Raw genomic sequence first — 24,661 nt, 5'->3', positions numbered from 1 at the left:
TCTTCTTTAAGTCTCAACTTATGTCAGCTTTTCAGAAAGGTTTCTTTGACAATATGTATAATATAGGTCCCTCCTTTAATTCTCAAATGATTTTTCTGCATATATTAAGATAAGCTTTTAGTTTAAATATATTAATATGGTGAATCATATTAATAGATTTTATAATGTTATCTTAAATTCAACATTGTTTGGTCATAGTTTTTTTGTTTTTTAAAGCTTTGCTAGTTTTAGTTTACCAATGTTTTATTTGGGATTTTTGCATATTCATTCAAAGTGAGATTGGCCTATGATTTTTCTTACCTGTATTGTCTTTGTTCAGTTTTAGTATCAACAGTATACTGTCCTCATGGAATTAGTTGAATAGTTTTCACTTTTTATTCTATGAAATCGTTTGTAAAACTTTTATTATCTATTCCTTGAAGGTATGGTGAACTTACCTTTAAAACGTTCTGGAGTTGATTTTTTGAGGGAAGGGTTGTAGATATTTTTAAAAAAATAAATTTATTTAGGGCTGCGTTGGGTCTTTGTTGCTGCGTGCGGGCTTTCTTAGTTGCGGCGAGCGGGGGCTACTCTTCGTTGTGGTACGCGGGCTTCTCGTTGCGGTGGCGTCTCTTGCTGTGGAGCACGGGCTCTAGGCACGCAGGATTCAGTAGTTGTGAATCATGGGCTCTAGAGCACAGGCTCAGTAGTTGTGGTACACGAGCTTAGTTGCTCCGTGGCATGTGGGATCTTCCCAGACCAGGGCTCAAACCCGTGTCCCCTGCATTGGCAGGTGGATTCTTAACCACTGCGCCACCAGGGAAGTCCTGTAGTTTTGTTTGTTTGTTTTGTTTTTTGTTTTTTTGAGTGCTACTTCAATTTCCCTAGCCTGCTTAGGTTTCTTATATTTTCTCGGGTGTTTAGGTAAATTAAAACTTTTTTCCTAGGAAATTGTTTATTTGGTATTTTGGGGGGGTATTTTTTCATATTTATTATTTAAAGTTGTTCATAGTATTTTCTTAGAATTAAAAAACATACTCTATCAATAGTTGATACCTAATATTATATTTTGGTCGTATAACATGGGCTGTATGCCACGTATTCTTTTACATTTGTTGAGATTTGCATTATAGCATAATATGCTGCTATTTTGGGAAAGATTCCATATGTGCTTGAAAAGAATATTTACAGGGTTCTCTACATGTTCTGTGTGTTGTCTAAATATTCTATATTCTTACTAATGTTTTGTCTGCTGGATTTATTAGGTACTTAAAATGGAGTATAAAATTCTACTTTGATTGTGATTTGCCAACTTTTCTTTGTAAGCTAGTCAATTCTTGCTTTAAATATTTTGAGGCTATGTTTCTAGATGCATACTGGTTCAAGATGGTTATAACTTCTTTGCAGATTTTTCCACTTATCATTCTTTTATAGTTCTATTTATCCTGATTAACAATGCTTTTGACTTTAGGTCTGTTTTTTTCCCCCCCTGGATAAGCTACACTAGCTTTCTTTGGGTTGTTATTCCCTTTGCATATCTTTCCCCCATTTTACTATCAATTTTTGGTGTCCTTTAAGTTTTTATATCATGTTTTGTTAAAAAGAATACAACGGACAATCTTTTAATTGGCAAGTTTACCCCATTTACCTCTTTTAGAGATTATTGATGATTTCCTCTATCTCATTTTGTATTTGCCATTTACAATACCTTTAATTTGCTCCGTTCCCATCCCTACTCCCCTGTTTTCTATTGAATAATTATGTTTTCTTCATTCCCCTTTTTACATCTACTTGTTTGAAAATTATATTCAACTTCTTTGCTCTCCATACTTTCTTGCATCTCACCCCTTATTCCTGGGTTCAATTTTCAACTTGTTGAAAACATCCTTTAGAAGTTCTTTCAATAAAAGTGTCTTAGGAATAAATGCTGTTTTTCCTCTGAAAATGTCTTCATTTTGCCTTCACTTTTAAATGGTAGCTTAACTTGGCACAAATTCTAGGTTGACAATTGCAATTATTTTATTTTAGTATTTGAAGATATTTCATTGACTCCTAGTTTCTTTTGTGGCTATTGAGAAGTCAGCTGCCATTCCTTTGTATTTTATTTTTCTTTGTTTATTTAAGAACTTCTGTTTTTCTTTGATCTTCTTTAAATTTCACTACAATGTAACTAGTTATGAATTTATTTTTTGTTTCTTTAGGCTATATTCCTGGATGGGAATTGCTATGTCATAGAAAATGTTATTTTCCAGCCTTTTCAGATAATGCCAAATTGTTTCCCAAAATGACTGTCTTGATCCACATTCCTGAATTCTTACATCTTTATATTACATTATGTCATCTGAATTTCTGCATGCTTATTTTGTAATAAATTTGTAAGCAAATAGAGTGAGACTGCTTCTCAGTGAACCAAATAAGAAAGGAAAAGTTGAAATTGTATGTCAGTCATTTTATATATAAGACTGGGAAGCAACTCATCTCAAGGGAAACAGTGACCAGGTCATTTTTTAAGGCATTTAGACTTAAACAGAACTTCTTTTGTTTGTTTTTTTGGTCTGACCTTTCTCAGTTCCTTAAACTTTGTTGAAAAATCCTTTTGATATCTTTTTTTGTGTGTTCTGAACTTTTCACTTATTTTCTTACAAGATGAATTTATTAACTTAGAATTTGGTAAGGAATTCTCTGAAACTTAGAATTTGGTAAAGAATTCTCTGGAACTTAGAATTTGGTAAAGAAATGGGAGACTTTCTAATCTTCGGCCAAAAATTCCCTGAGACAATTTTTAGAAGTTCTGTTTAGTACTTTTTCAAATGTGTGTATTCCATACATATATGGATTCCTATGGATTCTTTATGGATTCTATTTCTTCTTTTTCACAGTAATAATTTTATTTTTTTCTTTTCAAAATGAAACTATCGTTTTATCTGTCTAAAATTACTTTTTTCTGGTTCTAAATATAATAATGCCTAGAGTAATTTTAATGTCTCTAGTTGATCTCAGTGATTAAAGAAACTGCCTGCATTCTTTTCATTATTCAGGGAAAACTACTTCTAAACCATTTTAGACAATTAGGTAATTGGGTGTCTTGTCTTTTTAGTTGTTGTTGCTGTCTTACAATATATTGGAGGTAGGAAATTCTACAATTTTATATGCTATTTGTACTTTTAGGAGGATATAAAAAATAAAAAACTGTCAGACACAAAGTCCTAATTTTCTTTTGTCTTTCCAAGGAGATAATTAGTGGCTATTAGTATCATGTGCCATATTAACCCTTCATGCTCTTGAAAACCATAATTAAGATGTCTATCAACCTTACTGTCTAACCTACTTAAAAAAAATTAGTACATTTTCCCAATCTGTTTTCTTTCGGTTTGACTTCATTCATCACAGTGGGGAGAATAAATGCTTCTGCAGGTGTAGCACAATTCTTCTGCCTAAATGCAGTACAAATAACACATTACCTTGTTTGTAACTGAAAGAACTATACCTATTGTGATCTGAAGAGCAGAATAAAGTCAGATTAAAATGTTCCGTACTCAACATGTCTTTATTTAAGGAATGAACAAACTTTTTTTTTTAACCTGTAAAATGTGGACGTTATTTTTTACTTTTTTCAATGTCATGCAAGAAATCTCTGATTTAATATAAAGCCAATTTCAGATAATTTAATGAAGAAATGCTTATAGAGATATGCTAACTATGCTTACACTAGCCTTCATAGTAATATTCCCAATTCTGACTTTTACTTATGACTTTCTTAAAGGCAGGACTGTATTAAGTATTGACTATCTTTACAACTAATGAAAGTCTAAGGATATATAGAATATATAGTCAAAGGATACACAGAATAGGAAAGTACCTTTGATGGCCTTTACTTATTTTAGTGTAATTTGATTTAAAGTTTTTTTGTATTTAAATTTTGAGTAGGTAATATTCAAAAGGCTTAAAATTCTAAAGGCACAAAAGGATACACAATAGGGAGTCTTCTTCCTATTCCTCAGGTCTCCCCAGATCAGTCAAGGTTACAAGTTACAGCCAAGCGTATTCTACAGGTGTTCTAAGTGATAGCTTCCTGTCGCTCCTTTGTCTAAAAGATGAGGTTGAAGGATGTGAAGCCTGTAATGGGCTCTTAAAGGCGCCTTATTTTGAAGCAGAAGCAGGGCCAGAATCTAGGTTTCCTGACATTCTAGTTCATAAGTCTTTGTAATCTTTGCAGTAAGCCACATTACCTCTTTAAAAGTTTTAGTTGGTAACTGGTTAATCAGTATGGATGTTCCACTCCGGGTAATTTAAGTTTAAAAGTAGCTTGGTTTGAAATTGGAATACCAGGGGTGCGGAGGTCTTACCAGAAAGGCGGTAGGGAACGAGATTTTTTGGTTCATTAAAGGATGCAAGGGTTTTAAAAGGCTGACCTAGGGTTTAATCACACTGACTTTTGCTGAGTCTAGGGGATGGCGCGCGCGTGTCAGGCCCAGAGTGCTGACGTCGGCACGGGTCCCACTCAGGCGTCGGGGAACTAGTGTTCAGCGCTCGGGCTGCTCGCACCTCTAACAACGCGACTCGGACTTTAAGGCGTTGGCCTTGGCCCCATCCATCTCGATCTCCGCCTGGACACGGTGCGGAAGGGATGAGGCCTCGTCCTCACCTCTTCTGCGGGTCGTGTGAGTGCGGTGCAGGAAAGCGGCGAGACGACGCCAAAGCCAGGCCCGCCGAGGGGTAGCCCGCCTGCTGGGCCTCGGGATGCTTCGGCCCAACAGCTAGAACGGGCTAGGCCAGCTAGCTCTGGCCTCTCGGTCCGATCCCCTTCTGACCCCACGGCCTCCACTCCTGTGGGGCACACGGCAGGCGGCAGTATTCCACAGCCAATCCCCTCAGCCATCATACCCCTTTCCCCGCCAAAAGCAGATCCTTCAGCCTCGCTCCAGAAGCCCGCCCCACCCTGCCCTGCCCTGCCCTTCCCTTCCAGAAAGGACCGGTCACGAGGCCAAGAACGCGACTCCGCGGACTGGACATCTCTCCGAGCTGGACCTGAGCAAGCAGCTAGACCCGGCGTGAGACTGGGAAGGAGCCTTAGCGAGCAGCTCTGTGGCCCAATGGCTTTCCTCTACCTTCGGGTGCGGACCAATGAGGCGCGCGGGGCGGGACTTCCGCCTCGCCTCCGTGTTGTCGTTTGTGCTCCGACTCCAGGCAGTGGGGGTCGGTGAGGAGATTCAATCATGAAGTCGCGGTAGGGACTTCTCCCGCAGCGACGCGGCTGGCGAGCGTATTTGTGTTGCGGGGTCAGGCTTCCAGGTAAGAGCCTCTCCCGCGTCGCGGCGGCCGGGCGGCGGGTTGTTCCCCGTGGGGCCTGGCCGAGAGAACACACCCCCTCTCCGGCCCTGGAGCTCCGAGGCGGCTCCGCCGCTGAGCTCTTGGCTGCTCCTCACCAGGCTGGGCGCGGAAGAAACTAGGTGTTTTTTTTTTGCAAAAGGTAAAATAAAAAGCCCTGCTCTTGGAGGGCCGAGTTCCCCTTGCATTCCCACCCCATGAGTTTGTGTATATCTGAAGTTGTTGGGTTATTCGTTTTGCTTCTTACATTCTTGAGGCGGCTGGAACCTGGGAAGACGTTCGGAGGGCTTCTCTTGGTCCAGCACTTGCCGCAGCGTCCCCGGGCGAAGTCGCTCGACTTTAGTTGGGGGAACTCTTTAGTTTTTGGAAAAAAGAGGGCAGGCGCCTCCTTTCTTTCTAACCTCCCCCCCCACCACCCCGGAAGCTGGATAGAAGGTGGGACGTGACTCTCTTAGGGACAGATACCGCGTCCCTGCCCCCTTAAAGCTGGAAGCTCTCCCTTATTGAGTTGACCCGCACTGATAAAAGAACTCTGTCCCAGAGAGGGAGTGGATCGACACCGAAGCCAAGCGATCCCAGAAGCACTCACGCGTATTTGGTGGCAGCCGCTGAGTGTTCTCTGCCAGCGTTTTGGTAAATTCCTCCACTTTGTCCTAATCTGGCAATATTTTATCTCCAAAACTATCGTTTCATCTTCAGTTTCAGCACCGTGGGCAGCTGCTCAGGTCCAGTGTTGCTGCCCCACACTTGTCAACTCTTGTCAGTGATGCAGCAGGAACAGTGAAAACTAATGCATTCCTTTCAACAATGATCTGTTGTTCTCCAAGGAGAACATCTGCAGTTTTCGATACAATATAAATAGCTAAGATGGGTGTGCCGCCGAAGAGTTCTAGTTAGAGAAACATCAATTCAAGGTTTAAGGAAGGGCTTTCAAGGATTTAATCTATTTAAGGACAAATTTTAATGGGTCGAGGAGATTAGCTCCACTTCAGAGTAGCAAAACTGGACTGTGGTAGCAGTTTAAAAGAACTTTAAACAGGAGGTAAGAAGTGTCGTGCAGGGCCCATGGGGATTTGGGAATCAATTTAGTGCATTGGCGTTCACATTAGAAAGAAAGAAAAAAATATCAGAGAATATCCTATGGAGTAAGAGTAAATATTATTTCATGAAGCTTTTTTTTTTTTTTTTTTTTGCGGTACGCGGGCCTCTCACTGTTGTGGCCTCTCCTGTTGTGGAGCACAGGCTCCGGACGCGCAGGCCCAGCAGCCATGGCTCACTGGCCCAGCCGCTCCGCGGCATGTGGGATCTTCCCGGACCGGGGCACGAACCCGTGTCCCCTGCACCGGCAGGCGGACTCTCAACCACTGCGCCACCAGGGAAGCCCTTCATGAAGCTTTTGTTTCAGGTTTTTAAAAAGAATATATGAGTGTGAAGAGGAAGATGTAAATGTATACCATATCATTGTGGATTATGGCAAAACACTGTATCCTGAATTTGGGAGTCAGGCCGGGTTCACCCTTCAGCTCTGCCACTTACTAATTCTGTGATATTATCTGTAAATAAGGGAAGAAGTGTAAGAATTAATTGAAATAAAATATGTCTGTTTACATAGTTAAGCCTCAAAGTAGTTGTTTTTGTTGTTGTTGATTTTTGGAAATGTTTGGCTAGAAGCCCAGTTATTTCTCTCTGTGTCAGGAATGACAACTGGTTTAATAATATATTTTTTATCTCTCCCTTTATTTGAAGCCAGCAGCTTCATGTCTCCATGTGTAATAGTAAATCATGTGGACAAAAATGTTAATTGCAGGGTTTAATATTGAAGGATTTGGAGTAAGTTCTCATCTATCCTTGTTTAAAGCTCATTTCTCTCACGCATTTTGCAGGGGCCTAAACTGTTATTAGCATTCAGCACCCTTCCTTTGATATTTTTCTGAATCCCAGAATAACATAGATTTATCAGAAGTTTTTTTTTTTTTTAAATATTTGATTGCCATCTTGCCTGCTTTTTTAATCAAGATTTTGCCAAGGGTGAACAAGGTATTAAATGATAGGTTTTTTTGGTTTTATTTTATTTTATTTATTTATTTTTGGCTGCGTTGCTGCACGCGGGCTTTCTCTAGTTGCAGCGAGCGGGGGCTATCCTTCGTTGCGGTACTTGGGCTTCTCATTGCAGTGGCTTCTCTTGTTGTGGAGCACGGGCTCTAGGCTTGCGGGCTCAGTAGTTGTGGCGCGCGGGCTCTAGAGCGCAGGCTCAGTAGTTGCAGTGTGTGGGCTTAGTTGCCCTACAGCATGTGGGATCTTTCCGGACCAGGGATCAAACCCGTGTCCCCTGCATTGGCAGGCGGATTCTTAACCACTGCACCACCAGGGAAGCCCTATCAGAAGTTTTTCAGACACTAATTTTAGCAAAGTAAGGGCAGGACTAAGGGAATGATAGGTTTATCTCTTCGAACTAAATTGGATAGGAAGGCATTTTATGTTCTATAGTTTTTGCCATAAAGATGTATGAAATGAAATGGCTTAGTCAAATATCGTGGTATGCTGACTTCATGTTGGTATGACCTGAAAACGGTTGGTGTTTAAGTAAAAAATATGATTTTGGACATTTTAAAATCTGGGAATGTTTAGCAGAAGTCAAAATGAGTTCAGATCAAAATAGTATTTTGTACTGTTTGACATATTACTACCATATGGTATTGCACATAGTAGTTTCACATGACATAAAAAAGGGAAGAAAGTAAGCATTGTTAGTTTTCTCAAAAGAAGAAACAGAATTAATAGACATTTCTTTTAATTAGAGCATCGTGGGTAATCATTGTTTAAAAATTCATGTATTCTGCAAATATTTACTAAGCATATATAAAAAAATACGAAGTTTTTATAATCCTTTTACAGAAAAGTTAATTTAGGAACAATGAGAACATATAATCGGTATTGTCAGTTTACATATCATAGTACATAGATAACAATAACAGACATAATAACTAACATGGATTGTTTACTATAGGCCAAACAGTTCTAAGCACTTAATATTGTCTTGTAATCCTCTTTTTATAGATGGGGAAATGAAGGCATCGAAAATACATAACTTTTTGAGTTCACACAGGTGGTTAGTGGAACAACTGGAATTTGAACCTAGGCATCTTGACTATAAAGCCTGTCTTGTATCATGTTTTATTTAAAAATACAGAATACTGTGGGGTTATTTTGGTTTCTTTACTTGCTGATGTGGATGACCTGGGGTGAGCTCCTTTGGCCCTTGGGTTCCTCAACTCCTTCCTCAAAAATATAGTATTAAGCCATTATATTTTTGTGGGGATAAGGATAATTTGTAAGGCCCTAGACAGAATATGTGTTCAATAAATCATATGCCTCAGCCTTTTTCCTTTCATACTGAGGATGTGGCCATTTGGAAAATTTGTTAGCAACTAGAGGAGGATGGGAGAAGATTTTAACCTCAGGACACTGCTGAAGCAAAGGTATAGAAATAGGAAAGCAGAGGATGTTTGCCAAGGTAGTATGTTTAAGGAACAGGCTGGTAAAGGTAGATGGATACAGATTACAGGAATACTTAAAGGAACCAGGTTAAGAATTTTGTACCTGATTCTTACTTGAGAAGAACCCCTCCTTATAAATATTAATCTGGAACTAAGTCCAGTGAAGGAGTGGAAGCCTGGAGGTGGGAATGTCGTGGAGTTTAATTACAATCGAGGCTGGTTGAGGCAGGAAGTAATGATGGTGGGATTGTTGTAAAGGGTATAGAATTGAGAAATGTTAACATTGACATTGTGAAATGACATAAGTATGGGCCTTGTTTTGGGGAGGATATTATGATGAAGAACAGATGTTGGTGGAAGGGGATTTAGGAGAAGGATTTATGATACAGTCTTTGGTTTGGGAGCAGAGGGTTTGTTCAGATGTTTGGAAATGTAAGATGGAAGGTGGGAGCTCTGTGTATTCCATAAAAAGGTAAGAGACCAATTGCTCACATGGTGAGGAAATGGTCTAAAGCAGTCATCCCCCTGTGGGTCAAAGTTTCACAGGAAGGATGGGACTCCAGAAGGTCCTCAGAAATGCAGATTTCTTACTTGGTAGGGTTATATCCACTATTTTTCCCTGTAACATATTCCTGGGAGGACAGGAATATGGTAGTGGGGAGGGAAAATTTTGGAAACCTAGCAAACCTCCCATTTATTATTTCAAAAGAGAGCCAGTAAATTGGAGCCTAGGGATTCTCACATTAAGAACTTGGAAAGACGCTGTGATTTTTATACAGTGCCAGACATTTAAACACACATGTTGAATGTTGAATTGTTGGAACGTCTCCAGTTTTTTATTTGTGTCATCCCCTTTGTTACCCTGAATTGATTAATAGGATAACTTTTAAAACCAGAGAGTCTGTGTGCTTGTTATGGGGCAGCAGTGAAGAGGCGACCTAGATAGATTGTATTTTACTTATAGCTGAGACTGTGGGAGAAGAACCTCAAAGGATGAGAGGAGAAGGTGTGGTAGGAAGAATAGAGATTCTATGACTGAATCCTGTGCCACCCGTTCTCTGGCTTGTTTCCTCATTCTGTAAAATGATGATGATGACCAATCAAATAAAAAATTGGATATTTTTAGCATTAGGACAAGGAATGTTTACATATTCTGTCATCTGTCACGCCATTGTTGGAAATGTTACTTAGATTCTACTACTTACACATTTTTCTATAGCATTCTTCACTCAACAAATATTTATTAAGTATTTTCTATGTCAGGCACTGTTCTAGGCATGCAGACTACATTAGTGAACAACAACAAAAAACAAAATCCTTGCCCTCATGGAGCTTATTTTCTAGTGAGAGAAATAAGGTTTATTTTATTTTATTTTTTAATATATTTACTTATTTATTTATTTTTGGCTGTGTTGGGTCTTCGTTGCTGAGCGCGGTCTTTCTCTAGTTGCAGCGAGTGGGGGCTCCTCTTCGCTGTGGTGCGCGAGCTTCTCATTGCAATGGCTTCTCTGGTTGCGGAGCATGGGCTCTAGGCACGCAGGCTTCAGTAGTTGTGGCATGTGGGCTGAGTGGTTGTGGCTCACGGGTTCTAGAGCGTAGGCTCAGTAGTTGTAGCACACGGGCTTAGTAGCTCCACGACATATGGGATCTTCCCGGACCAAGGCTCGAACCTGTGTCCCCTGCATTGGCAGGTGGGTTCTTAACCACTGTGCCACCAGGGAAGCCCAAGGTTTATTTTAATAGTGGAAAGTAATTAGATTTTTCTTATACTATGTATTTATAAAATCACAATTCTAAACAGATAACAATAAGAGTACTATACCAGATTGTAACTAATTTTGTAGAGCACTTTAAAGGAAGGGACTGTATCATTCTGACTCATGTATGTCTCCCTATTTACCCTTTTCCCGATGAAATGACTTAGATGTATTTTATATTCAGCAAATGTAGGTACTCATTAAATATTTATAATGGAGAGAAGAAAGTTGTGTTAAGGCAAGGGCCAGATCTTAAAGATAAAGAAATCAGTTAAATGTAACAAGTATTAAGGGCTCATGTCCTCACTAGATTGAGGGTAGGAAGAAAGAGAAGTGTGCTATGAATTGCAGTGCATGGCTTGCCTATGAGGTTGAAGTGGAAATAAGGTTATATTGTAGCTGAAAGCATCACCATTAAGGGAATCTGGGTATCTGGGTGTTCCCCAACTTGCCCAATAATTAGCTGTGTGACTTTGCATGAATAACTCAACCTCTCAGTTCATTTCCTCATTTGTAAAATGAGGAATTTTCCTGTTAAAAAAGTCTTTTAAGACTTACAAAATGTCTATTGCAGTTTCACTTTACTAATGTAGACAAAACAGAGCTGATCATGAGCTTCCATTGAATAATAATCAGACTAAATTTATGCTTTTAGTTAACAAACTAGATGTTTAAAAAATGTCTACAAAATTAATGTTATCTATTTGATGTTATTTACTAATAAGACTACATTGTAATTTTAAAAAATAAAGCAAAATATAACCTAATATGTAGTTTCCCCTTTTGCCATTATGAAGGAAAAATAAGCCACAGTATTTTAGACCCCAGTAATGGATCTTACCAGTTGTCCATACTTTCATACTTTAATTTTACAACAGCCTTTGATTATTGTGCTAGGTGCTGAGTATACCAAATCTGAAACTGTATGGTCCCTAACTTCAAGGAGTGATGAACAAGTTAAATGTTTTGTTACACCGCGGTGGCACAGAGAAGGCACATAATGAGAGGCTGACAGAAAAGAAAGTTCAAGTGGTTAGAGAAGAAAGACTAAGGAGGAATGGCAAGGGACAAAGCTGGAGACATAGGCAGAGACAGTTTATGAACTTGGCAAGGGACAAAGCTGGAGACATAGGCAGAGACAGTTTAAGTCACAATTTAGTTTTGAACTTTATTCTGAAAGTTGTATAATCTGTTAAGGAATTTTATGCAGGGAGTAACATGATCAGGCTTTTAAAAAAAATTTTATTTATTATTTTTAGGTGCGTTGGGTCTTCGTTGCTGCGCGCGGGCTTCTTGTAGTTGTGGCGAGCGGGGGCTATTCTTCATTGTGGTGCACGGGCTTCTGATTGCAGTGGCTTCTTTTGTTGTGGACCTTGGGCTCTAGGTGCGCGGGCTCAGTAGTTGGTGGCGCACGGGCTTAGTTGCTCTGTGCAGGAAGATGTGGGATCTTCCCGGACCGGGGATCAAACCCGTGTCCTCGCCATTGGCAGGAGGACTCTTAACCACTGCACCACCAGGGAAGTCCTGATCAGGCATTTTTATATCTACCTTTACATTCCTTTTAAGAGAACGATCCATGAAGAAGATACTTATGTTATTTCCAGTTATTTCAACTGTGTAGTCCTGCTTGAGGAAATCTGTCTTTTAACTCTGAAATACAAAGTCTGAGGAACAGTGTTAATTTTGTGGTTTTAGGGTATCAGTAACCATGAAATATTTGGACATTAAAACATTTATATGTTCACAGCCACATTAATGTAAATTGAGAAGACAACTGAAAATTTAGGGTATTCTGCTTATTGAAATGAGAGAGCTTCCAGTCAGATACAAGAATTATGATTTAGAATCATTTCTGAGGGGCTAGAAATTTGTCGAAGTTAATTGATTGAATATGACTCTAGTTCAGGGTCATTTTCTTTTTCTTTTTTTTTTTTTGCGGCACGCGGGCCTCTCACTGCTGTGGCCTCTCCCGCTGCGGAGCACAGGCTCCGGACGCGCAGGCTCAGCGGCCATGGCTCACGGGCCCAGCCGCTCTGTGGCATGTGGGATCTTCCCGGACCGGGGCACGAACCCGTGTCCCCTGCATCGGCAGGCGGACTCTCAACCACTGCGCCACCAGGGAAGCCCCAGGCTCATTTTCTAATGATCAAGATATCCAGTTAAACTTTTAGAGGCAATAAGGGGAAATAATCCCACCTGATGATAGGTGAATATTTCTAAATCAAGTCATAAGAGAGTAGGAGTTGAATTTCTACTTTGCTTAGATGTAAAACAACTCATTAAATATGAAGAGTAGTTTATTTGCCTAATTAATGTGCTTGTAATTTACATGTTTGACCTTCAAAAAGGAAGAACTGTGCTTGTAATTTATACATTTACATAACATGTATTATAAATATTAATTGCTTAAAATCTTTTGAGGCAAAATTCATACAGCATAAAATTAACAATTTTAAAGTGAATAATTGTGTGGCATTTAGTAAATCACAGTGCTGTGCAACCACCACTTCTGTCTAGTTCCAAAACATTTTTATCACTCAAAACTAAAACCCCATCCATACCTATTCACCATTCTCTGCTGCCCCCAGCCCCTGGCAGCACTAATTTGCTTTCTGTTTCTATGGATTTACTGGATATCTCACTTATTCTGGAAATCTCATATAAATGGAATCATACAATATGTGAACTTTAGCATCTGGCTTCTTTCACTTAGCATAATGTTTTCGAGGTTCTGCAATGTTGTTGCAAGCTACATTATTGTATGTATGAATACTTCTTCCTTTTTATAGCTAAATAATTTTATTGTATGTATACACCAGACTTTATCCATTCATCTGTTGAAGGACATTTGGTTTCGTTCCATTCTTTGGCTATTGTGAATATTGTTGCCCTGAACATTGGTTTACAAGGGTTTTTCTGAGTCCCAGTTTTCATTTCTTTTGGGTATATATAAGGAGTGGAATTGTTGGATCATATGGTAATCCTATGTTTAGCTTTTTGAGGACTTACCAAACTGTTTTCCATAGTGGCTGAACCATTTTACATTCCTACCGACAGTGTGCTAGTGTTCCAATTTCTCTTCATTGTCACCAACACTTGTTCTTTTCCAGTAAAAAAAAAAAAAAAAAATTAATGCTGTTGCTATCCTTGTGTCATGATGAGGTGATATCTCACTGTGGTTTTGATTTGCATTTCCCTAATAACTGATGATGTTGAACATCTTTTTATGTGGTGGTTTGGCCATTTGTATATCTTCTTTGTGGAAATGTTTATTCAGATTTTTTGCCCATGTTTAAGTTGGGTTGTTTGTCTTTTTATTATTGAGTTGTAAGTGTTTTTATGTATTCTGGATACTAGACCCTTATCAGACGTATGATTTGCCGATATTTTCTTCCATTTTGTGGGTTGTTTTTTCACTTTCTTAATAATATCCATTGACACATAAAAGTTTTAAATTTTGAAGAAGCTCTATTTATTTATTTATTTATTTTCGTTGCTCATGCTTTTGGTTTCATATCTAAGAATCCATTGTGGAATGCAAGGTCATGGGGATTTATTCTTATGTTTTCTTCTAAGAGTTTTATCATTTTAGCTCTTATATTTAGGTCATTGAACTATTTTGAGTTAATTTTTGCATATAGTGTGAGTTTATGGGTACAACTTCATTGTTCTGCATGTGGTATACAGTTGTTCCATTACCACTTGTTGAAGAAAGTATAATATTATTTCCTCATTGAATGATTTTGGTACCTTTATTGAAAATCAATTGGCCATAGAAGTATAGGTTGATTTTTTTGGACTCTCAATTCTATTCCTTTGGCCTATATGTCTATCCTTATGCCCATACCACATTGTTTTGATTACTGTAACTTTATAGTAAGATTTTGAAATTGGGAAGTGTGAGTCCTCCAGCTCTGTTCATCTTTTTTAAAATTGTGTTGACTATTCAGGGCCCCTTGCAATTCCATATGAATTTGAGGATTGACTTCACCATTTCTGCATAAAAAGCTCTTGGAATTTTGATAGGGAATGTATTGAATCTGTAGATTACTTTGGGTAGTATTGCCATCTTAACAATATTTAGTTTTCTTTTTTTCTTTTTGGCTGCTCTGTGTGGCTTGTGGGATCTCAGTTCCTTGACCAGGGTCCCCCCCTCCTCCACACACTCCCCCCCACTTCTAGGGACATTGGGGACATCTGGTGGTGCTCTGCCTCAGCCATGTGCCCAGGGTAAACAGGCCTTCACTGATCCTGCAGTCCCAGTCTAGACCTGGTGACCACCTTGCCACTGCCCTTCTGAAGTGGACACTATGTACCTCAGGCCTCACGCCTCCAGTGCCTGGCTGGACCTCTACGTGCCTGCCCACCAACCTTGGCTTGCCTGTACCCCAGGGAGTTGTTTCCTGCAGTTCTCTTGACATGGATACTGTGCATTCTAGGCCTTGTGCCTGCAGCAGTGTCCTGACTACCTCTGCACACCTGCTCACCAGCCTCAAGAGAATTGTTTCCTGCTAGTCTGGCAACGTTGGACCTGCTCTGGTTTGGACAATCCAGTGAAATTCTCTGCTATCTAGCGTGCTACAACCATAGCTTCTCCAATGAGAAACTCCAGCCTTGAGGAGAGGGGACCCTTCTTTGAAGTTAATCCTTTTTGGGTCCTCTCCCTTAGCCTTATTTTTCCCATCAGAGTTTAATAATTATTTATCTTAAAAAAATTAAAAACAGCTTTATTGACTTATAACTGGCATATAATAAACTGTACATATTTATTTATTTTTGGCTGCATCGGGTCTTAGTTACAGCACGTGGGCTCTTCGTTGAGGCACGCGGGCTTCTCTCTAGTTGTGGCATACAGGTTTTCTCTCTCTAGTTGTGGCACGCGGGCTCCAGCGCTTGTGGGCTCTGTAGTTGTGGTGTGCGGGCTTAGTTGCCCCGTGGCAAGTGAGGTCTTAGTTCCCTGACCAGGGTTCAAACCCGTGTCCAATGCAGGGTTCAAACCCGTGTCCCTTGCATTGGAAGGCAGATTTTTTACCACTGGACCACCAGAGAAGTCCCAGACTGTACATATTTAAAGTTTATGCTTATTAGCTTTGACATATTTATATAACTCTGAAACCATCACCATAATGAAGTTAATGAACATATCTATTGCTCCCAGAGGTTTCCTCATGCCCCTTTGGAATCCCTCTCTCTTGCCTCTTGCCACCCCTCATTATATCTTTATAGTTACTATCCTATCATAGTTTAATTATTATTTGTATTAAACACTGTTTAATTTACTATAGTTTCTCTCTCCTGATTGAACTGTTGATATAGAGTTGGTGCCTGGAGTGGTTCCAGGAAGTAGACCTAAAAATTTGAGGTTTTGGTATTGCTTTGGTCATGCCTTTGGACCTGAGCACAGTGCTGAGTTCTTTACCAATGGAAAGGGGATGCTAGTAATTCATGGCATCATAATTAATAAAGGTATCATCTCTGACAGATTGTGATATATTGCCAATTGACCCAAATGCCTGGGAGCCCACATGGCTGCTACATTTGACCTTTACAGCAATAATGATAACTATAAGGACTGTAGTGTAGGACGGAATCTTTTGAGTGTAATTGAGTGCTTAAAGAGAGAAAATGATGGCTTGGATTTAACTCATAGCTGAAGATCTGCCCTTTTTTTCACTAGTTTTTTATTGCACACTTCACTTAAGAAGAAATAATTTCATCTTCTCCAGATTGTGAATAGACTTATGAATTATAAAACCTTGTGGCTTGCTCATTAAGAAAGCATTGTTTTTTTTTTTGGTTTGTTTTTTGTTTGTATGAGAGTAATGCATGCTTAGAGAACTTGAATAGGTGGAACAGATTTCTGTTACGATTTCTGTGTGTTTTCTTCTAGGTTTTTGTTTGGTATATGTTATATAAAATGAAATAGGCTTTAGAAAGTTTTAATTGTTTATTCTGAAATATGCAGATAAATATTAAAAAAAATCATATAGAGTCCCCCACCCAGAGTTTACATGTACATGTTAACAAATTGTTTTGTTTCATAGTATCTGTGCATCTTTTTAATGTATACGTGAAATATTTTTAATGTTACTATACAGAAAAGAGGCCAGGAACAGAGTCTTGGGGTGATACTTTAAAGAAACAGTTGTAATCATCAGTGGGAATGGCATAACTTGATCTAGCACCCCATACTGTTCCACCATGAATATAGTAGGCTAAATGTCATGCTTAACACCCAAACTGTGTATGGGGCATTGGGCATGCTCGGCTTTTTGTTCACAAATTATGCATAAATTAAAGAAAAAGGGATGGGGGTGGGGATAATGGGTAAGGGAATAAGGGAATTGGTTCATTTATTCTGGTACTTACACATAGAAATTGAGTCCCCTAAAATAGGAAAACTGGAATGATATGGGAAAAAGTTTTTCCCTGCATTGTTTTTGTTTGTTTGTTTTTGTTTTACTTGGTAAGGTTGTTCTGAGGATTAGACGGAGGAACATTCACATCAAATGCTTAACAGAGTGCCTGGCTCCAAATTGATAAGTTCTGTACCAATTTATTTATAGTGGTGGTACTGATTTTTGTGTGAAGCATCATAAAAAAAATTCTGGTTCAGGAGATTGATACTTTGAAGTACACTGGGCATGATATTTTTGATAACCTAGAAAACCAGAATTTTCTGGCAGTTTCCCTAAATGATGCTTAAGATTCTAATATTATGAAAGCAATTCATTGTCAATTGTCTTTTCCTTGTTTGCTGCATGACTTCTTGCTGGGGTTGACAACCTATGGCACTGGTGACAGCAGTGGTATTTGAGAGAATTATGATGTGTATTTTTGTTAACATTCCTATTTCTCTCTCTCTTTTTTTCCTTGCTCTAATTTGACCCTCTACCCCACCCCTCTTTGACTTATAAAAAGTTTATGAATAATCACTTGGTATACCATTTTCCAATCTATGGGCGAGAGCAGTGTTTTCCAAATTTGGCTTGATCATGGTGACTAGGGGACATTTTTAAAAAGTAAAGTTATAGGCTTCCTGTCTGAATCTCCAGGGGAGGGACCTGGGAACATTTATTTTTACCGCAAGCCCCTGGGTATGTGCTATATACTTAATACCTATTGCTAGATCCCATCTCATGTCGACTGAATGAGAAGATAGAACTCTGGCGTTGAACATGAGTCTGGTTTTTAATAGTTGCTTATTTGTTGACTCGCTTAGTGTGTTGTGTTTGATCTTGGCAGGCTCCTGCTTGCAACCTTTCATAATATCTCCATGTAGTCAGAAAAACAAAACAAAAAAATCTTGTTTTGAGTGACAGGTTGCTTTATTCTTTTTTTTTTCTTTTGAAAATAGTTAGCTATCATAGATGCAGGAAAATGCATAAAACATCTGTGTATGGTTTAAAGAACAATTATAATGCAAACTCCCATCTCATCACAGCTCAGGTCAAGATGTGGAATATTGCTGGCATCCCAGAAGCACCTTTTCCCTGGTCACACTCCCCTTCCTTACCTTTCTTACCCTCAAGGTAATCACTATCTTGATTTTTATGATGATAACTTCCTCATTTTTCTTTACATTTTTACCTCTTAATTGTGAATCTCTACATAATATCTGTTTTGCCTTTTAAAGAGCTTTATGTGTGTGGAATCGTAGTGTTTGCATTCTTTGTGACTTGCTTCTTTTGCTTAGGGTTATTCTTGGGAAATTCATGTATATTGGTCACATAGCTGTCATTTGTTTTCATTGTTGTAGAGAATTACATTATATGCACGTGCAAAAATATATTAATTCTACTTTAATGCATAATGCTCAATAAAGTTTAATATCAAAAAGGGTAACTCATTGCCTATGTCTGCATAAGGACAAGGGAGGCTATATTTTGGGGAAGAACAGGGCATGACCTTTGCCACTTAACAGTAGAAATATCCTTGATTCAATTATGTTTGATATATGTATTTTTAAATTGAGGTAACATTGGTTTATAACATTTAAGTTTCATGTATACATTATGTTTCAATCTCTGTATACACTACAGCATGCTCACCACTGAAAGTTTGGTTTCCGTCTGTCACTGTGTATTTAACCCCCTTCCACTCTGGTAACCACTAATCTGTTCTCCATATCTACGTGTTTTTGTTCGGTTTGGTTTGTTCCTTTATTTATTTATTTATTTTTTTAATCACATATGAATGAAATCATATGGTATTTGTCTTTCTCCATCTGACTTATTTCACTTAGCATAATACCCTCAAGGTCTAGGTGTGTCACGTAAATGGCAAGATTTCATCATTCTTTTATGGCCAAGCAATATTCTGCATGTTTACTGCATCTTTTTTATCCATCTGTTGATAGACATTTAAGTTGTTTCATAGCTTGGTTATTGTAAATAATGCTGCAATGAACATAGAGATGCATATATCTTTTTGAGCTAGTGTTTTCATATTCTTTGGATAAACATACAGAAGTAGAGTAGCTGGATCATGTGGTAGTTCTCTTCTTAATTTTTTGAGGCCTCTCCATACTGTTTTCCATAGTGGCTGCATCAATTTACATTCCCAGTAACAGTGTTTGAGGGTTCACTTTTCTCCACATCCTCACCAACACTGAGTATTTCTTGCCTTTTTGATAATAGCCATTCTAATGGGTGTGAGTTGTTACGTCATTGTGGTATTTTTTCCTCCTGAATGAAATGCTTTATAATATTTTATTCAGTATTAAGATAAAGCAAAACTATTTATGCAGGACATTCTATTTTTATGGTTTCCAGCTACTGCATAGTCTTTTTTTTTTTTGCATAGTCTTTTTTTTTTCTATTCAAACAGTCACAAAAATTATAATCATCCTCATCAGTTCACTCAGTCCCATGTAATTAATTTTTTTAATCTTGATCTTTTGTTAGCACTTATATGAATTCATCAGTTTTCCATTAGAGTTCTGAAAATGCTTATTCATTCAGTTCAGCAGTATAGTCAGTTACCAGAAACCTGTGCTTGTCAGAGTCTTTTCCATGAATTACTTGAAGATGAAACCCTTTTATAGGAGCATTTTGGCAAAAGCATCAGAGTACATCCAGGACTGTCTGTAAATGACAAAAGACTTAAAAATGACCACGGTTAAAGATTTGATGAAAGTTCATAATAATGCAATTGACAAGGAAATTGAGTTATTTCTGAGATATACATTTAAAAAAAATAACTAGAATTATGACTTATAACATTATACCAGAACATATAAGATTTTTAGGAATTTCATATAATGTCTGAAACATTTATATTAACATATTTCCATACAAATAACCAAAGAAAGTTTAGTATTAGTTTTTTTTTAATTTTTAAATTTAATTTTATTTTTTTATACAGCAGGTTCTTATTAGTCATCAGTTTTATACACATCAGTGTATACATGTCAATCCCAATCGCCCAATTCATCACACCACCATCTCCACCCCCCCAGGGCTTTCCTCCATTGGTGTCCATACGTTTGCTCTCTACATCTGTATCTCAGCTTCTGCCCTGCATACCGGTTCATCTGTACCATTTTTCTAGGTTCCACATACATGCGTTAACATACGATATTTGTTTTTCTCTTTGTGACTTCTCACTTTGTATGACAGTCTCTAGATCCATCCACGTCTCAACAAATGACCCAGTTTTGTTCCTTTTTACGGCTGAGTAATATTCCATTGTATATATGTACTTCATCTTCTTTATCCATTCGTCTGTCGATGGGCATTTTGGTTGCTTTAATGACCTGGCTATAGTAAATAGTGCTGCAATGAACATTGGGGTGCATGTGTCTTTTTGAATTATGGTTTTCTCTGGGTATGTGCCCGTAGTGGGATTGCTGGATCATATGGTAATTCTATTTTTAGTGTTTCAAGGAACCTCCATACTGTTCTCCATAGTGGCAGTATCAATTTACATTCCCACCAACAATGCAAGAGGGTTCCATTTTCTCCACACCCTCTCCAGCATTTCTTGTTTGTAGATTTTCTGATGATGCGCATTCTAACTGGTGTGAGGTGATACCTCATTGTAGTTTTGATTTGCATTTCTCTAATTACTAGTGATGTTGAGCACCTTTTCATGTGCTTCTTGGCCATCTATATGTCTTCTTTGGAGAAATGTCTATTTAGCTCTTCTGCCCATTTTTGGATTGGGTTGTTTGTTTTTTTAATATTGAGCTGCATGAGCTGTTTATATATTTTGGAGATTAATCCTTTGTCTGTTGATTCGTTTGCAAATATTTTCTCTCATTCTGGGGGTTGTCTTTTCGTGTTGTTTATGGTTTCCTTTGCTGTGCAAAAGCTTTGAAGTTTCATTAGGTCTCATTTGTTTATTTTTGTTTTTATTTCCATTTTTCTAGGAGGTAGGTCAAAAAAGGATCTTGCTGTGATTTACATCAAAGACTGTTCTTCCTATGTTTTCCTCTAAGAGTTTTATAGTGTCCAGTCTTACATTTAGGTCTCGAATCCATTTTGAGTTTATTTTTGTGTATGGTATTAGGGAGTGTTCTAATTTCATTCTTTTACATGTAGCTGTCCAGTTTTCCCAGCACCACTTATTGAAGAGACTGTCTTTTCTCCATTGTATATCCTTGCCTCCTTTGTCATAGATTAGTTGACCATAGGTCTGTGGGTTTATCTCTGGGCTTTCTATCTTCTATTGATCTGTGTTTCTGCTTTTGTGCCAGTACCATGTTGTCTTGATTACTGTAGCTTTGTAGTATAGTCTGAAGTCAGGGAGTCTGATTCCTCCAGCTCCGTTTTTTTCCCTCAAGACTGCTTTGGCTATTCGGGGTCTTTTGTGTCTCCATACAAATTTTAAGATTTTTTGTTCCAGTTCTGTAAAAAATGCCATTGGTAATTTGATAGGGATTGCATTGAATCTGTAGATTGCTTTGAGTAGTATAGTCATTTTTACAATATTGATTCTTCCAACCAAGAACATGGTATATCTCTCCATCTGTTGGTATCATCTTTAATTTCTTTCATCAGTGTCTTATAGTTTTCTGCATATACGTCTTTTGTCTCCCTAGGTAGGTTTATTCTTAGGTATTTTATTCTTTTTGTTGTAATGGTAAATGGGAGTGTTTCCTTAATTTCTCTTTCAGATTTTTCATCATTAGTGTATAGAAATGCAATATATTTCTGTGTATTTATTTTGTATCCTGCAACTTTACCAGATTCATTGATTAGCTCTGGTAGTTTTCTGGTGGCATCTTTAGGATTCTCTATGTATAGTATGATGTCATCTGCAAACAGTGACAGCTTTAATTCTTCTTTTCCAAATTTGTATTCCTTTTATTTCTTTTTCTTCTCTGATTGCCGTGGCTAGGACTTCCAAAACTATGTTGAATAATAGTGGTGAGAGTGGACATCCTTGTCTTGTTCCTGATCTTAGAGGAAATGCCTTCAGTTTTTCACCATTGAGGCTGAGGTTTGCTGTGGGTTTGTTGTATATGGCCTTTATTATGTTGACGTAGGTTCCCTTTATGCCCACTTTCTGGAGAGTTTTTATCATAAATGGGTGTTGAATTTTATCAGAAGCTTTTTCTGCATCTATTGAGATGATCATATGGTTTTTATTCTTCAATTTGTTAATATGGTGTATCACATTGATTGATTTGTGTATATTGAAGAATCCTTGCATCCCTGGGATGAATCCCACTTGTTCATGGTGTATGATCCTTTTAATGTGTTGTTGGATTCTGTTTGCTAGTATTTTGTTGAGGATTTTTACATCTATGTTCATCAATGATATTGGTCTGTAATTTTCTGTTTTTGTAATATTTTTGTCTGGTTTTGGTATCAGGGTGATGGTGGCCTCATAGAATGAATTTGGGAGTGTTCCTTCCTCTGCAATTTTTTGGAAGTTTGAGAAGGATGGGTGTTAGCTCTTCTCTAAATGTTTGATAGAATTCACCTGTGAAGCCATCTGGTCCTGGACTTTTGTTTGTTGGAAGATTTTCAATCACAGTTTCAATTTCATTACTTGTGATTGGTCTGTTTATATTTTCTATTTCTTCCTGGTTCAGTCTTGGAAGGTTATACCTTTCTAAGAATTTGTCCATTTCTTCCAGGTTGTCCATTTTATTGGTATAGAGTTGATTGTAGTAGTCTCTTAGGATGCTTTGTATTTCTGCATTGTCTGTTGTAACTTCTCCTTTTTCATTTCTAATTTTATTGATTTGAGTCCTCTCCCTCTTTTTCTTGATGAGTCTGGCTAATGGTGTATCAATTTTATTTATCTTCTCAAAGAACAAGCTTTTAGTTTTATTGAATTTTGCTATTGTTTTCTTTGTTTCTATTTCATTTATTTCTGCTCTGGTCTTTATGGTTTCTTTCCTTCTGCTAACTTTGGATTTTGTTTGTTCTTCTTTCTCTAGTTCCTTTAGGTGCAAGGTTAGATTGTTTATTTGAGATTTTTCTTGTTTCTTGAGGTAGGCTTATATAGCTATAAACTTCCCTCTTAGAACTGCTTTTGCTGCATCCCGTAGGTTTTGGATCATCGTGTTTTCATTGTCATTTGTCTCTAGATATTTATTGATTTCCTCTTTGCCTTCTTCAGTGATCTCTTGGTTATTTAGTAACGTATTGTTTAGCCTCCATGTGTTTGTGTTTTTTACTTTTTTTCCCTGTATTTCATTTCTGATCTCATAGCATTGTGGTCAGAAAAGATGCTTGATATGATTTCAATTTTCTTAAATTTACTGAGGCTTGATTTGTGACCCAAGATGTGATCTATCCTGGAGAATGTTCTGTTTGTACTTGAGAATAAAGTGTAATCTGCTGTTTTTGAATGGAATGTCCTGTAAATATCAATTAAATCTGTCTGGTCTGTTGTGTCATTAAAACTTCTGTTACCTTATTTATTTTCATTTTGGATTATCTGTCCATTGCTGTAAGTGAGGTGTTAAAGTCCCCCAATATTATTGTGTTACTGTTGATTTCCTCTTAGAGCTGTTAGCAGTTGCCTTATGTATTGACGTGCTCCTCTGTTGGGTGCATATATATTTATAATTGTTATATCTTCCCCTTGGATTGATCCCTTGATCATTTTGTAGTGTCCTTGCTCGTCTATTGTAACGTTCATTATTTTCAAGTCTATTTTATCTGATATGAGTATTGCTACTCCAGCTTTTGATTTCTATTTGGATGGAATATCTTTTTCCCTCCCCTCACTTTAAGTCTGTATGTGTTCCTAGGTCTGAAGTGGGTCTATTGTAGGCAGCATATAGGTGGGTCTTGTTTTTGTTTTCATTTGGTGAGCCTGTGTCTTTTGGTTGGAGCATTTAATCCATTCACGTTAAGGTAATTATCACTATGTATGTTCCTATGACCATTTTCTTAATTGTTTTGGGTTTGGTTTTGTAGGTCCTTTTCTTCTCTTGTGTTTCCCACTTAGAGAAGTTCCTTTAGCATTCATTGTAAAACTGGTTTGGTGGTGCTGAATTGTCTTAGCTTTTGCTTGTCTGTAAAGCTTTTGATTTTTCCATCAAACCTGAATGAGATCCTTGTTGGGTAGAGTAATCTTGGTTGTAGGTTCTTCCCTTTCATCACTTTAAGTATATTATGCCACTCTCTTCTGGCTTGTAGTGTTTCTGCTGAGAAATCAGCTGTTAACCTTATGGGAGTTCCCTTGTATGTTATTTTTCGTTTTTTCCTTGCTACTTTCAGTAATTTTTCTTTGTCTTTAATTTTTGCCAATTTGATTACTGTGTGTCTCGGCATGTTTCTCCTTGGGTTTATCCTGTATGGGACTCGCTGAGCTTCCTGGACTTGGGTGGCTATTTCCTTTCCCATGTTAGGGAAGTTTTTGACTATAATCTCTTCAAATATTTTCTCGGGTCCTTTCTCTCTCTCTTCTCCTTCTGGGACCCCTATAATGTGAATGTTGTTGCGTTTAATGTTGTCCCAGAGGTCTCTTAGGCTGTCTTCTTTTCTTTTCATTCTGTTTTCTTTATTCTGTTCCGCAGCAGTGAATTCCACCATTCTGTCTTCCAGGTCACTTATCTGTTCTTCTGCCTCAGTTATTCTGCTATGATTCCTTCTAGTGTAGTTTTCATTTCAGTTATTGTATTGTTCATCTCTG

The 24,661-nt window shown here is 38.0% G+C and overlaps 1 protein-coding gene across 2 annotated transcripts in view; it reads left to right on the top strand.

The window, feature by feature from the left end:
* The first annotated feature begins 5,116 nt into the window (after positions 1-5,116).
* The window catches only part of RNF13 (ring finger protein 13), a 140,063-nt gene continuing 120,518 nt past the window's right edge, over positions 5,117-24,661 (top strand). The window contains exon 1 of one of the 2 annotated variants that reach the window (XM_060149636.1): positions 5,117-5,271. The gene's annotated coding sequence lies outside the window, so the exon portion shown is untranslated. Of the gene's footprint in view, positions 5,272-18,071; positions 18,094-24,661 lie in introns of those variants that run through there. The other variant, XM_060149637.1, reaches the window with a different exon arrangement.

Source organism: Lagenorhynchus albirostris, chromosome 5 (assembly GCF_949774975.1).
Source record: "Lagenorhynchus albirostris chromosome 5, mLagAlb1.1, whole genome shotgun sequence".
Classification (NCBI taxonomy): domain Eukaryota; kingdom Metazoa; phylum Chordata; class Mammalia; order Artiodactyla; family Delphinidae; genus Lagenorhynchus; species Lagenorhynchus albirostris.
This window is presented reverse-complemented; position numbering and strand designations above follow the sequence as displayed.